At 45.2% G+C, this 13593-nt stretch overlaps 1 protein-coding gene across 1 annotated transcript in view; it reads left to right on the top strand.

The window, feature by feature from the left end:
- Positions 1 to 13593, top strand: part of EIF4G3 (eukaryotic translation initiation factor 4 gamma 3) — a 153751-nt gene that overhangs the window by 50707 nt on the left and 89451 nt on the right. The window contains 1 exon segment of the mRNA XM_040534004.1: positions 1147 to 1290. The gene's annotated coding sequence lies outside the window, so the exon portion shown is untranslated.

The raw sequence follows: 13593 nt of genomic DNA, 5'->3' as shown, positions 1-13593 counted from the left end.
ATGCTTCTGGGCTGCTTCCAAGCCTCGAGAAATTGCACATTATCATTCTTGTTGATGGTGCAGCTGTTTTAGTGTTTTAGGTAACGTTAAAAAAAAAAAGGCATTGATATTTGGAATATAATAACATGGCTTGGAAAAGCATTCGGTTGAACTCTGTGACTTCTGCTCTCGTGCTGTGCTGTCTTGGAGCTTGGTGGTAACGCTCAGCAGAGATGGAGGCAGCACTTTTCTGCCTTTCCTGGTACATCTGCTGCTAGCTGAGGCTGGGCAGTGTGCATGCGTGCGAGAGGTGCGCACACAATTACCCAAGCAGCGTCAACGTCCCCTCCTGAGCATTGCCTGTGGCGTGCTTTTACGTGCCTGGAACTAAACGGGTGCTTTTCAACAAAAAAAGCACAGGTCTGAGAAGCCGGTGGATGAGCGAGTCAGGGACTTCCACACCGTGAACATTAACCAAATCCACAAAAACTTGTGTTGAACCGCTGCGAGTGTGATGCCCAATGGCTACGTGATTCTTTCTTTTGCTTTGATTCTCCCTTTCTTGCTGTAGTGACTGTATAACCTACGTATTAAATATTTCCATCAGGGAGATAGTACAGTGGAGCAAGTACATGTGCCACGAACATATTCTCCAACATCTTGCTTAGTGTGTTTCAGTTAGTAGTTTTGATCGAGATAGCAGATATGTGTGTGCAAGAATTACGTTGGTATTTCATTCTTTGCTGGTGGCACACCCTTAGATGACGAGGGCTCTGGGCAGTCCTTTATAACCTTTTGGAGGGAAGTATGTGGATTTTTGCCTTATTTTGTCTTTTGGGTCACTGGTAATGTGTATCCCTTTGCAAAAGCACAGTATTGTTTGATATGGCGATAACGAAAGGTCAGAAAATTGCAGGCCTGGAGTCGAAGGGATGTTGCAAAGCAAGGCCACAGCAGTGAAGCTCATGCAATTCCTACACATCTTTCCCAGTGACTCTAGCTGGTGCTCTTGGTTTTTGATCCTTCCTGAATCACATAGAGAGTTAACTAACTTGTACAGCATTTCACTTAATAACAATAATAAAATAATAATATGCTGCTAGCTGCTTTCTTAAAAAGATTACAGTATCAAAGATTGGATTACTAATGTTATGTTTTTACTAACAGTTTATCTCCACACAGGTAACACAAGTAGCAAGACAGCCGGGTCCTCCTGCCCCATCCCCTTACACTGCACATGAAATAAATAAGGGACACCCAAATCTTGCTGCAACGCCACCGGGACATGCATCGTCCCCAGGGCTTTCACAGGTAAGAGCTGGCATTGGAGCAGAACGTTCCCAGCCGCCCTCTTTTCCTCTTGTCTGATTCGTAGCTTTGCTGCTCAAATTCGACAAATCTGTCCTGTCTGTGATCAGTACATAAAACTTGATTGATGAACGACGTCTTTATGTGGCTCAAACCTCACAGTGACTTAGGTAGCACTCCAGTTTATTAGCCATCAGTTCATTGTTGATTCTTTAACAGAAACTAGAAGTGACTTGAAAAATTATAGGAAATAATCATTGATGAGGAATGTGCATCACTGTAGGGTTTGGCTGCTTTGGGGCACGGCCTGACTTACATCTTAAACTCCATAGCAGTCCTGGATGCCTTCTCTGTTAGGGGTTTTCCATTTCAAATGTTCTGTACAGGTTAGCACAATTTTGTAATTCTTCTAGGAAGTAGGACAGTAAAATGAATTGCAAAAATGAATGCTAATAAAAGAAATGAGACAGAGGACTGATTACAAAATGTACAGAGGAAGAGATAAATAGAAATTACAATAAAAAGGGAGAAATAGCGTTTAGAAAGATATGTGGAATAAATTGGTCTCTTTGTAGTCTTTATTAGATGAATATAGGGTTGACGCGAGAGTGGAAAAGCTTACTTTAAAAGGAAGGGGTGAAAAAGACAGGCAATGGGGGCACGGAAAGAGAGGGGAGATGAAAGATAAGGGATTGTGGAAAGTGGGATGTGTAAAAGTATTAACATTTGAGGTGGAGGAAAGCCCTGTGTTTCACTTGGGCTCGTTTAATTTATACCTGTTTGAGTAAATGGAGCAAAGGCAGCAGACGGGAGCAGGTCGGTTGCTCAGAAATGCAGCTGTGTTCGGAGCAAGGTGTCAGCAGGGGCCACAGCAAGGTGGTGGTAACGGCTTCAGGCATACTGCAGCACTGGGAGAAAGCAAGCTTTCTGTTCTTCCTGCCAGCCTCTTTAATTTGGATGAAATATTAAACTCGTAACTGACCTTTTTGGCCGTGAGATGTATGAAAACAAATGAGGTCACGTAAGGAGCACTTCACCTTAATGCCACGCATTGTAGATAAAGCTTGGCGATGCGTGTTTGACGGCGCTCGGTGGGAAAACTGGAAACCTGTGGTCGTGTTTGAAAACGTGCAAATGCTCATCCTTTATGAAGTGAGAAATTAGAGATAGAAGTATCTATTCCGGATCACAAGTAGCTTGCAGTCACTAGTCAGTGGTCTCTGAGCAGTTCCTTGTGCTCTCGCTGCATGGCTGTTGGTAATAAAATCTCTGTTTTGAGGACTGAGGCTCACCTAGCAAAGAGGGAGGATGTAGCAGCGTTGCAGAGCAAACCCTAATCTGTTGTCTGGCTTGTGTCATGTATCAAGAAATTCATTCCTGGTAGACCTTGTCAACAAAGGGAAGCTAATCATGTGGTAGATAAGAGGGGAAGAAAGAGAACATTCTAGGCAGCCTCTTAAAAAGAAAATTCTAATCAAGGTTTTTTTCTTCCCTTAATATTTTCCTGTTGAGTCAGTGCGTACGTAGACAGCGGGCTCTGTGCCAAATCACCACTCCAGCCAGCCGGGAAAATGCTCGTTTCCTGTTCTGCTGGCTCTTATCGTCTTGGAAATGAGCGTCAGATTGTGTCACTCCGGTGTTGCTGGTAGGAGCAGTTTGACCTTACGTCCTCCATGTCAGCTGAGGATCCTCGAGGGCTGTAGGGGGTTATTTGTCCTCTGACAGTATGGGGCAGGCCCCGCGTGCTGAGTGACAGGAAGCAAAAGCAAAATCAAAGTTATAATCCAGGCCCTGGCAGTGAGTGAAGCACCAGTCATTGCGTTCTGCAGGGACTCCGGAGGAACGAGGTATTTTGATTCAGTTGCCTGAGGTCTGGACAATTTTTTTCCCTAAGTGACAGGGGAAAACTATCTACAGCTACAAAGCTGGGATTCAGTAGCAAAATAGGAAAAATAGTTGTTTCTGTTCTCTTGCAGAATGGGATTGCCTCTGACCAGGTGCTTTCACTGTTACGGGTTCCCATCAGTTGACCCTCACATTTGCAGTGGAAATGATGGTAAAGAATGAAAATGGAAGGCCCTGTACCTGGGGCAGTTCCACCAGTAAGGCTTAAAAGGGGTTTGAGTCTCTTGAAATAAGCGGTTAAAGCGTAACCTGTTCCCAGAGAAAGTTTTCTGTACCCTTGAACTGTTAGAGGTTTGGGTTAACTTAAGGTTGTGGTGTTCGTTTTGTTGTTGTTGGGTGGGTTCTTTTCGTTTCTTTTTGTTTTGCTTTTAACCCTAGAATTCTGAATATTCTTACCTATACCTTACCTCACTTTGACCCCTGTCAAATGCTGAGTATCAATATTATATTATGGTAACAAATTCTCCAGTTTAGCAGGGTGTTAGATGCAAGTGTTAGCTTTTTATTGCATCTATCATTTTTCTCCTGTGGGTTTCATTGAATGCCCTCTTGTGCTTGCATTAAGCAATGAGGTGAGTGGAAGTCTCCTGTTTCCAAACGGCTTTTTGGGGGAAATTCTACAATGACTTCATTTGTTTGTTTTCATTTGGATAAACAATCAAAGTCCTTTAAATCTCTCATCACATGTGAGTTTTTTCCATGCTGTAATTGTTCTTTTCATCTGTTTGGCCCCCTTGAATCCTGCTATTTCCCTTTTGATATAAAGGGACCAGAGCTGACATGGTGCTCTGATGAATGGTTTATTACTGATTTCTGTAACAGCAATGTGGCATTTCAAAGCACCGCGTATCGTAACAACCCATGCTGTGTTCATGATGGAGCACTGAGCAAAGGTCATCTGCGTTTGTCCAGTTGTGCCTAACGTGTGTGTTCTTGATTTGAGAGAGTAACTAAAAAGATAAGGAAGAGACTGCTCCATTTGAGTTAGATTCTGATTAAGGGGTTGTCGTATTCTCCCCAGAACCATGACTCGCTGAATATTCTTAAAACCGAGTCTTTTTAAGGTAGGGACTGGTGTTTAGTCAGCAGTGGATGAAAATATATACACATGGTTTTGGGCTTCAGATATTACTACGGTCTAAAAACCATTTTGCCAGAGTGATAGCACACGCGTTACTTGTGTGGCCCCAAATCGCTCTGATTGCTGACTGTCAGTGCAGTGCTCTGCAAAGAGATCAGCCCCTCACTCGTGTCTGGTATCTCAGCATCCCTCCTGTGGGGGCTCGGAGCTGCTGCTACGTTCTTCAAGTGGGGATCTTCCAGAAGCAGTAATGTGGAGGGGAGCAGAAGGTTAATAAATGCTGCATTTCTACAGATTTCTACCCATGGCATATGTCTGAACCTCCTTCCTCGCTTCGGCTTTGTGGCTTGAAATACTGGGCAGATGACTGGAATTGAGGAATGGCCACAGGCAGCAGAACGGGGGTATCTTCTGTTCCAGCCATCTAGACGTGAGGCGTAAGGAGCGGTCCCCTTGCTGTTCTGACGGCTGTAAAGCTGTTCCAGTAAGTCTGGGTGGTGGGAGATAGGTAATGCCTTAAAATGCTGGTAAGTGATACAAGGAGCTGCTGTTCTGTACAAAAAAATCCAGGCGGTGAGGCAGCGGGACCGCTCCACAGGGCTGTGACGAGGTTCCGGCGTGGTACTGGGTGTTCTGTGGGAGCCTTTGGGAACCACGGCTAGGATGAGACAGATCAGGAGGATGTATGGAGTGTTTAGTGTCTTGTGGGAAGAAAAGTCAGGTGCAAATGTATGTTGTACCTTTGTAGCTGGCTTTCCTTTAACTTTATTTAAACAAACAGAAACAGATGTCTTGCACAGTGCTGTGTGCTTTGGTGTTTTTCTCACTCATTCTTCTACCTTTTCCATTTAACATACCCAAAGCAGGAGAGAGGCTTGCTGTTAGGCTTCCTCTGAAGACTTTCATAATGATCAGCCTCTGGCATTTTGCTGCCCTTCAGAATTAGTTTCTGTAGCAAAACTAGAAGAGCTTGTCAGCGATGAGACACAGTCCCACACCCCCTGTCTCCGCAGCAAGAGGCAGCGTTTCTGCTTCCCTCGGCCTTCCCAGATTCCAGGGCCTTGAAATCATGCTGCTCCCTGGAATGTGTTGAACTCCGCTAGCGTTTGGGAATGCACAGCACATGTTGCCGCAGTGATGTTATGGCCAGATGTGGCCCCACGTATGCAGAATTTCATATTTCTGCTCTTTGCACAGAGGGCCCCCCATGCAGACTGGGAGAGGAGCGGCACATCTCCTCTGCCTCCTCTCTGGGCCTGCAGACTTCAGGGGGGACTTGAGACAATTCACTTTCTCAGCATGCAGAGAAAAGGAGAAATCAGTACAAAGGAGCAGATAAGTTTCTCCCTGGGCATGGCTACCAGGGCGAGTTATGATGAGATCAGGTAGGGGAGATTATGGGGTTGCCGAACGCAGGGCACTGCAGGGTTGCTGCTTGCCCGAGCTCTCTCATCCCGTGCTGGATGTGAGGTAGTCCAGTGCGAGTAGTGCAGGCAAAGAGCATTCACACGGGCAGTTAACACAACGCAGCTGGGAAGCTGTAAATCTGCCCCCGGCTCCGGCTTTACGTTACAGTAATTTATTGTGTAGTCGTGCCTTAAGAAGGGAGTAACGATAAAGTAGAGCTCTTCCAAAGCAACCAGACTGCGACTTGGAAGGAGACCACAGAAAAATGCTTCCCTCTGTCCACCAAGTGATCAAAAGAGGAAGAGGAGCTCTTCCAGTCGTAGTGGGAGCAGGAGGAGAGGGCAGGAGGCAGTGTGCAAAGCTCAGGGCATCAGGAGAAGACAATTTCATCTTCTTCCCCAAGACCTGGGAGTGTTTTGAAGGATCCTGGGGAACAAGTGTAGTGGATTCTGGCACGTGAGATGAAGCAACACAAGAGGAGAATGGTTCAAAAACGCTGTTCCAAAAGACTCTTGGCTTTCTCTGCCTTAGCTTTAAAAAGTGTGGGCTCTGATGTGTGTGCTGACGGATTCCTTTAGTCTGGGACTACAGTTTGTAAGCACTGACCGGCAACTCTTGGAACAAATCACCAGGAATTTCCTCTGTAATCAGTGAAAGCTCTAGGTCTTGTGATCACGCTGTGCGCTGAGCAGATCAGTGCTTTGTGCCCACGGCTACCTGTTAAGCTGAAATGATGGAGCAACCAGTAGCAGAAGACCCTGTGGCATCTAATGAGACCTTCCTCTGAAGCTGTTGTAGTTATTGACAGCTGTGTTTAATAATCCCTTATCCGTTTCTAACAATGCCAAGTTACACCCATAGAAAACAAAAGTGCAAGAGAGCTGAATTCTCAGGATCCTGGTATACAGAGACCTTGACTTTTAGGTGGCTGATTTAAATCCAAAACAGATTGTACCAGCTGAAACTTGTTACCATCTGGTTCTTTGCCTTAAGTGAAAAGAGTTTTGTGGTCTCATTCTGGTCCTCAAAAATGTCACCATAGCTAAATTAGCGTTTGTAATAGCAGTGAGACATTCCTTAGTACCTTAAGGTCTGGGAATCTGTGCCAGGAAGCATGTCTGTATGCCATCTGTGGCATGTTTATAGGCAATCCCCAAGCCCCTTTTTTATTACCTTGGATCCTTTCTACAGGAGCTGGAATTCTGTTGTAACCATAATGTTTATTCACTATTCCCTCCCATCATTCATTGCCCAATTTAGATTTTAGGTGCTTTTAATGAAGTTACATTTATTTATGAATTGGAATGGAAGAAGGAACGTTAACTTAATCCCAATCTCACCTCTTTGCACCCCAGGGTAAGTCAGGTGCCCTGGGATGAGCTGTTTGCTCCTCGCGCTGGAGGCAGTGACCCTCTGCGTCTCGTAGCCGGCAGCCTGCGCCTGAAGCTCCTCTTCCCCCAAACGCAACCGTTCCCTGTTATCTGTGTCCATGTGTACTTTGCCACAAAAAAGCAACTGCTGTAAGGTCAGATAATAAACTTCCACAGTCCCTGAAGCACGAGGGGCTCTCTAATTTTATCATCTCGTTTGTGCAAACACCCTGTCCTTCATTTTTCTGTTTGGAGAGCATCTTCATGGACACCTTTGTCAGAGTTGGTTCTCCAAGCTCACCGCTGAACTCTTCGCCCCAGAGAGCTTTTCTGTACAGGAAGCTCCTCGTTTTGTGTAAGGTGGTGTTGTAGCAGATTTCATGCCAATTAAAAATGCACAGGGTCCCGTAACTTGTGGAGAGCAGGTACGGTTGCCAGATACTAATTAGCAATTGTCTTTGAAGCCACAATGATGTGGACATAGAATGAGAGATCAAGCTCTCCTTGCGTAAACGAAGCAGTCGAGGCTGGACCTGGTCAAGAGAGAAGCCTCTGCGTGCTGCCTCTCTTCTGCCTCTGAAGAGCAGATTTCAGTGTCTTGGGTCTTCTGTCTGTACCAGATATGGAACGTACCCTCTTCTGTACCAGATACAGGGTACAGAAAGCGTAAACAGCTGGACCTGTGGCGCTGCTTTGTGTGCAAGAAACCTGTCCTCCACACATACACAGTGATGTATTTTCCTGAGCAGCCAGTAATTCCACCTCTTGTACTCCTCCCTTCTTTCCTTGTGCATGCTTCTGTACATCTGGCTCGAGCTTCTTCACAGTGAATATTAGTAATGCAGCTCACTAATTTGGAGCTTGTGAGGAATACATGACTTCGGGTGGAGATTTGAAAATACGAGTTGTTTAATAGCTGATAAATCCAGGAGAAGTGTAATCTTCTTCTGGCCTTTGTGTTAAAGACCTGCTGGACGTACAGCTGAACTCTGTGTTTTGTAATAGGATTAGCAGTTTTTTGATTGGGTTAATAATGCTCGGAAAATTTGCTCATATAACGTCTTTCAGTGTTTTTGATTCATCGCTGTGCCTTTTGCTTCCTTAGTTTAAACCTGTGCTGGAAACGTAAAGCATGTCTGTGTCTCGGCACCTGCTGTCAGCATCTTTTGGGCTTCAGGATGCTTTTGGGTATGAAAGCTCAACTTTGTAGCTGTCTTCTAATTTGGGGAATGCAGCTGTGTGTAAGAAGAGCTGCAGGCTTTTGGGGAAGGGAGATCTGGGATAGTGGGAAAGGCCTAATACAGCTTTAAGTGCAAATTGATGCTATGAATTTCAATAATTATTTAACCTTGGAAATAGTTAACATTTCAAAGTCACAACGTAGGTGGGATGAATTGGCTTTAGTATTTGTGCACTTGGGAAGAACTGGAAACAGCCTTTCCTTTTTTTTAATAAGGAAGGAGGAAAATCTGTTATGATTTTATCACATACATGTGCAAAGCGAAGATCACAGCACAAAAGTTGAGCCTGATTAGGACTAGGCCTGTTTCCGGACCCACCTCTTGCTGCTGCTCGTGCTTTTTACTGCTTTGAGGGTGTTCAGTGAGAACAGTATTTAAAGCTTTTCTGTGTGGTCTCGTGTGCCCAGCAGGTGAAGATTTGTGTTTTTCTGCTCCTGCTTGAGCTTGCTTTCTTTCAGGTGTAACCTGGCCCGGTTTTGTGTCTTCCCAGGCCCATCCACCCTGGTGTAAATGTAGTTATTTGAATAAGAAAGCTTGCAGTAGGTGCCTTGGCCCCACAATACATCTGGGATGCGTGATCTAGGCGAAGAGTTTTCTTTTGGCTTGTGATAGCATGGTGAATCAAAAGCGGTTTAAATGTTACCATTAGCTTTTGGTGGTGCTGTTGTAAGTAGCATTTTTAAAAGAACGTTAAACTCTTCTGTAGTGATTTTAAAATGTCACCGATCCCTTTCTTCAGGAGAGTTCTGTGCATATTTTCTGTTATCACAGTCATGCGGATTGAGTTTTATATTGATGCTTTTCAGACTTTACTACTTGTTGAAACACATTTTTATTCATAATAGAAAACAAGAAAATAATGTGAAGTAACTTGCCAATTTCCTTACATTTAGTAATTTCTATTCTCATATTCCTTCTGTAATAATACCTTCTGTTCCATGCAATTTCTTGCATGCTTCAGAAAAATACATGGTTATAAACAAACACAATGTTGCAGAAGGCAGTATGTCCTAATAAACACTGAAGTCAGCACAAAAGTCAGAGCTTTACGCAGTTTGCATTTGTAAACATAAAGGGAAAAAAAAAATCCCTGTGAATTGATAAAACTGGGGAGAAACAAGTTTGTTTGCTAGCTAGAGAAGCTTTTCAAGTGGTTTGACACTTGACTGTCTAACAAAACCGTATTCTTGGAATTCATGAAAACCCAGCAAGTGACTTTGTCACTCTTCCATAAAAAGCGTTTCAGAGTCGGAGCCCTTGAATGACTGGCGTCCACAGTTAGCGTGGTGCCAGCCGAGGGAAGTGCTGAGCTGTAACCTCTAGAGCCATTTGCAGCGTGGGTAAGGAGGATTGCCCCATGGGGTGAGGGTTTGGGATCGATAAACAGGTTCTCCTGCGAGCAGGACTCTCGATGAGCTGCTCCCCGTGGCAAGGAGCACAAAAGTATTCGATGATTATGGAGCAGTGATTCCACTTTTAGCTCCCTGTGGCTTGAAAGAGCTGCGTCCGTGTTCTCCGTAGACTGCTCCTTATGGTGCCGTTAGACAGTTTGGTTGCTTTAAATTTTCCAAATGTGCACAACATCTTATTCTGGTATTTCTGTGCTTCAGTGTAAGGCAGTATATTTTGAACGTTCAGTCTGATTTATTCCATAGACTCGTAAAATCCAGTCCAAGTGGCTGCCGAAAGCAGGGTCAGCTAGAGCAGGTCGCTCCGGGCCATGGCCACCTGGTTTGGGTATCTCCAAGGATGGAGACTCCACAACCCAAGTAGCCTCGTTTCGTTATATGTAAATGGAATTTCTTGTAGTTCAACTTGTGGCAATCTCCTCTTGTCATTTCACTAGGTATGACTTGGGAGAGTCTGACTGTCTTCTGTGCGCTGTCCCATCAGGTGTCCCCTGAGCCTTCTCATCTTGAAGTTAGTCGTGGCTGTCCCAGCTTCTCCTTGTATGCCAGATGCTCCACAACCTTAAAGATGGTCATGGCCCATCGCTGGGCTCTCATGTCCAAGTCTCTTTTGTACAGGGGAGCTCAGACCTGGCTCCAGAGGGGTCTCACCAGCGCTGAGCAGAGGAAGGATCTTTCCCTCGACCCGCTGGCAGTGCTTTTCCCAAGGAACCAGTAACGCTGCAGCACAGACAGGTGCAGATGCAGCTTCCAGAACTGGTTGCGCTGGTTAACCAGAGGGGCTGATGCTGAATTTACGGCTCATGTCCTTCCTGTCCTAGTCTCAGGTGACGTCCCTACGCCACATAGCGCTTGTAAGATCAGCTCTAGGTTTTTGTTGGGTCTTGGAGAAAACTAGGAGAAAAGGTGTGGACTAGGGCTCGCAGTGGACTAAAGGTTGTCTTCCCAAGCAGAAGCGTTCATCCTCAAAGTTCATGTTCCAGTTAAATTAGGGCAAAATTTTACAGGACAAGTGAAGAGCACTTTATAACTCGGGTTTCTGCTGAGATTCAGAGGTCTGCTTCCAACAGTGGAGGTGTTGGAATTTCTGCCCCCAACACGCATGCACACGCAGACAATATTTTTGAGTACCTTCGTTACGGAAAATACTGGTTCCCTTAATTATGCAATGGTCGTTACCAGACCACCCCTGGGCTCTGAGCCATGTGCTGCAGTCTAGGCGGGGACTGGCATTTCAGTCCCTCTAAGATGCCAACTAAATCCACACTAGTATTTACAGATGTTATGAAATGATAATCTGCTGTGGCTTTATCCTTGCCCTTGTGCCTTCGTTAGCAACAGTTTGAACTTAGGCAGATAATATTCCGTGTGATGGGTTGTGACAGCCACAATAAACGGCTGCCTGGGAGGATGACAGCCGCCTGCAGGACATCTGTCCACCCCGATGTCACAAAATTACCCTACTTTAAATATTTCACTCTGCATCTTCAGGTGTCCACCTGAAGGGGTCTGAAATTAGGCTCCTGGTTATCAGCTTGAATGTCTTGGCCTTCTGCTATTAAAAATAAATAAATAAATAAAAAGCCCAGTGATTGTTTTTCCTTCCCAAAGCTGGGTTGTGCTTACCTTAGCTTGAAGCACTGTGCCGAGGGATGCTTGTGTCCAGCGCTGCGGCTGCTGATAACAGAACCCCGAGGACTGTGCAGCACTGGGGTTAAAAACACAGGGTGAGCCTGAACTTCTGGGAGGCAGCGCGTCAAACAGGGACACTTTGTCTTGCTTTTCCCTTTCACCCTCCTCCTTTGTAACGTCCCTACAAGAATAGTAACTGCAGTGTCTTAAGCAGGAAGGAAAAGAGTGTGTATCTTGTGTCTGGGTGCCCTCTGCACAAACCGTCTTTGTCCAGGGAACAGGAAACCACATTTCCTTTGCCTTCTTCCCTCGGTGGGAATGCGATTTTTGATGTAAGAGTAGGAAAAATGCCTGTAGTTCTGTGGCTGCTACTTAAGGCCCTGTTTCCCTGCTCAGCTTGCTGCATTTGCCTGCTTGAAAGTGTGATGCTAAATCATGTGAAGCCATAAAAAGGTTGTTAAAAATTTAGCAGGGATGGTAATGACACAGATGAGAGACCTTGAGATAAACTGCTGCAGAGGAGTAAAGATAACAAAGGTTGAGCCACGTTTGTCAGAGAAGTAATTCTTCCTGGGTCAGGATATTCTCATCCTTCTAAAGGCTGAGTTTTATGTTTCTCAACGCGGGGAATTCTCCTGAAGGCTGAGCTCTGGACGAAGGGAGGAGGGAGCGAGTGGCCAGCGAGGACGCCGGTGTGCTTGCCATGAGGACAGCTGAGGACAGGGACTGCTGCAAGCAGCACAGGCTCTTCCTGGTCTGCAGTTTGGTGAATCCCTAAAATCCACCCCTAGAGGCCAAAACACTTTTATAGAGACACCTGGAACTGAGTACCTGGCGTTTTGAGGAAATGTTTTTGAAAAAGCCGAAATACTTCAACTCCCCAAGCAGTCACAGTTCCTTTTACTCTTTGCTTCCCTCCAAATCATAGCCGTGACCCCCCCCTAGTAAATTTGCAAAGACTTTGCACCCATGTAACGAGCTCAGCCCCTTCATCAGAAACAGGGTATTTGTGCTGCCAGCTCAGTTCTGTAGATCTAGTGTTAAATTCTGTTTGAAAGTGGAAACCTCTAATCTGCATAACCTGTTCAGTGTCACAGAAGAGCTGCCATACTTGCCTCGTTGGTTTTAATGGGACTTTGAATATTCCAAGTGACAGATAGTAACATACACAGAAGAAGAGTGTTTTCAAGTTACTGGTGCATCCTAGAGGGTAGGAGCACTGCCTGGTAGAGAGTTGGCAGAGTAGAACTTCATGCATTATTTTTATTTTACAGAGATTCTATGATGAGGACGAGCTGATTTCAGTGATGCTGGATAATTTGCAAATGAGCTGATTAAAATTTCAATTAAAATTGAAAGTCTTGATGCGATATATGCCAAAGAATTGCATATTTGAACACATAACTGTGAGGGGGGCTCTATTTGAACAGAATAACCTGAAGGTGTCTGATTGCCTGCAGTTGAAGTATCACTGGAAATAACGAAAGTCAAACCACGAGCATTTAGAGGGGAATTGCCCGTGTTTATTGCTTCAATCGTTGTGCTATTTTTACATTTGGGACGGTTCAGCTGCCTTTTAAAGCTGAGATAGTTTACGGGAATAGTGTGAGAATGTTTTTACGCATTCTTTGAGAGGGCAGTGTGTAGAAAAGCCTGGGAAATGACTAAATTAAATAGTTCAGGCTTCTCCATCACTGCAATGTTTGCAGATGAGCTGGTTCTGTGTATTACGTACGGTCATAACAGACACCGCAGACCTTTTCATAACTAAGTCACTGCACGCCAGGAAAAAAGCAATGGGACTGGGATTATCTAGTTACAAAATAGTAATAAAAATGGGTGATGTTCAAAAGAAACATTGGGCAGGAGCCACGTGGTTTGTGCTCAGGCACAGGACCTAGCTTGATGTGGCTGCAGCACAGGTTTCTAGGTGTTGTAGTGACATCGGTACATGTCCAAGGGAACGTGTTGAGCACTAACACGGCTCGCTCCTGCGGGATGTCTCTCAGCTGTTTGGGCACTTGGTTCCCTTCTTCCACAGGACTTTATTCCTGTACGTGCTCATTGGGAGGGCTACTGAAAGAATCGAGGTGCTTTGGTTTTGTTGTGCGTTTGTCACCAAGGGGGGCATTTCTGGCTCGTTAACGTGGTTGAGACATAGCCAAGAGCAGTGCCGAAACCAGAGGGGCAGAGGGACACTGAGATGGTCTCGTGTGGCTGTTGTGGCTTCTTATGGTGTTGATTTCTGAGTGCATGTGGGT

This window comes from Cygnus olor, chromosome 21 (assembly GCF_009769625.2).
Source record: "Cygnus olor isolate bCygOlo1 chromosome 21, bCygOlo1.pri.v2, whole genome shotgun sequence".
NCBI lineage: Eukaryota > Metazoa > Chordata > Aves > Anseriformes > Anatidae > Cygnus > Cygnus olor.
The sequence above is the reverse complement of the archived record's forward strand: the minus strand, read 5'-3'. Positions and strand labels throughout refer to the sequence as shown.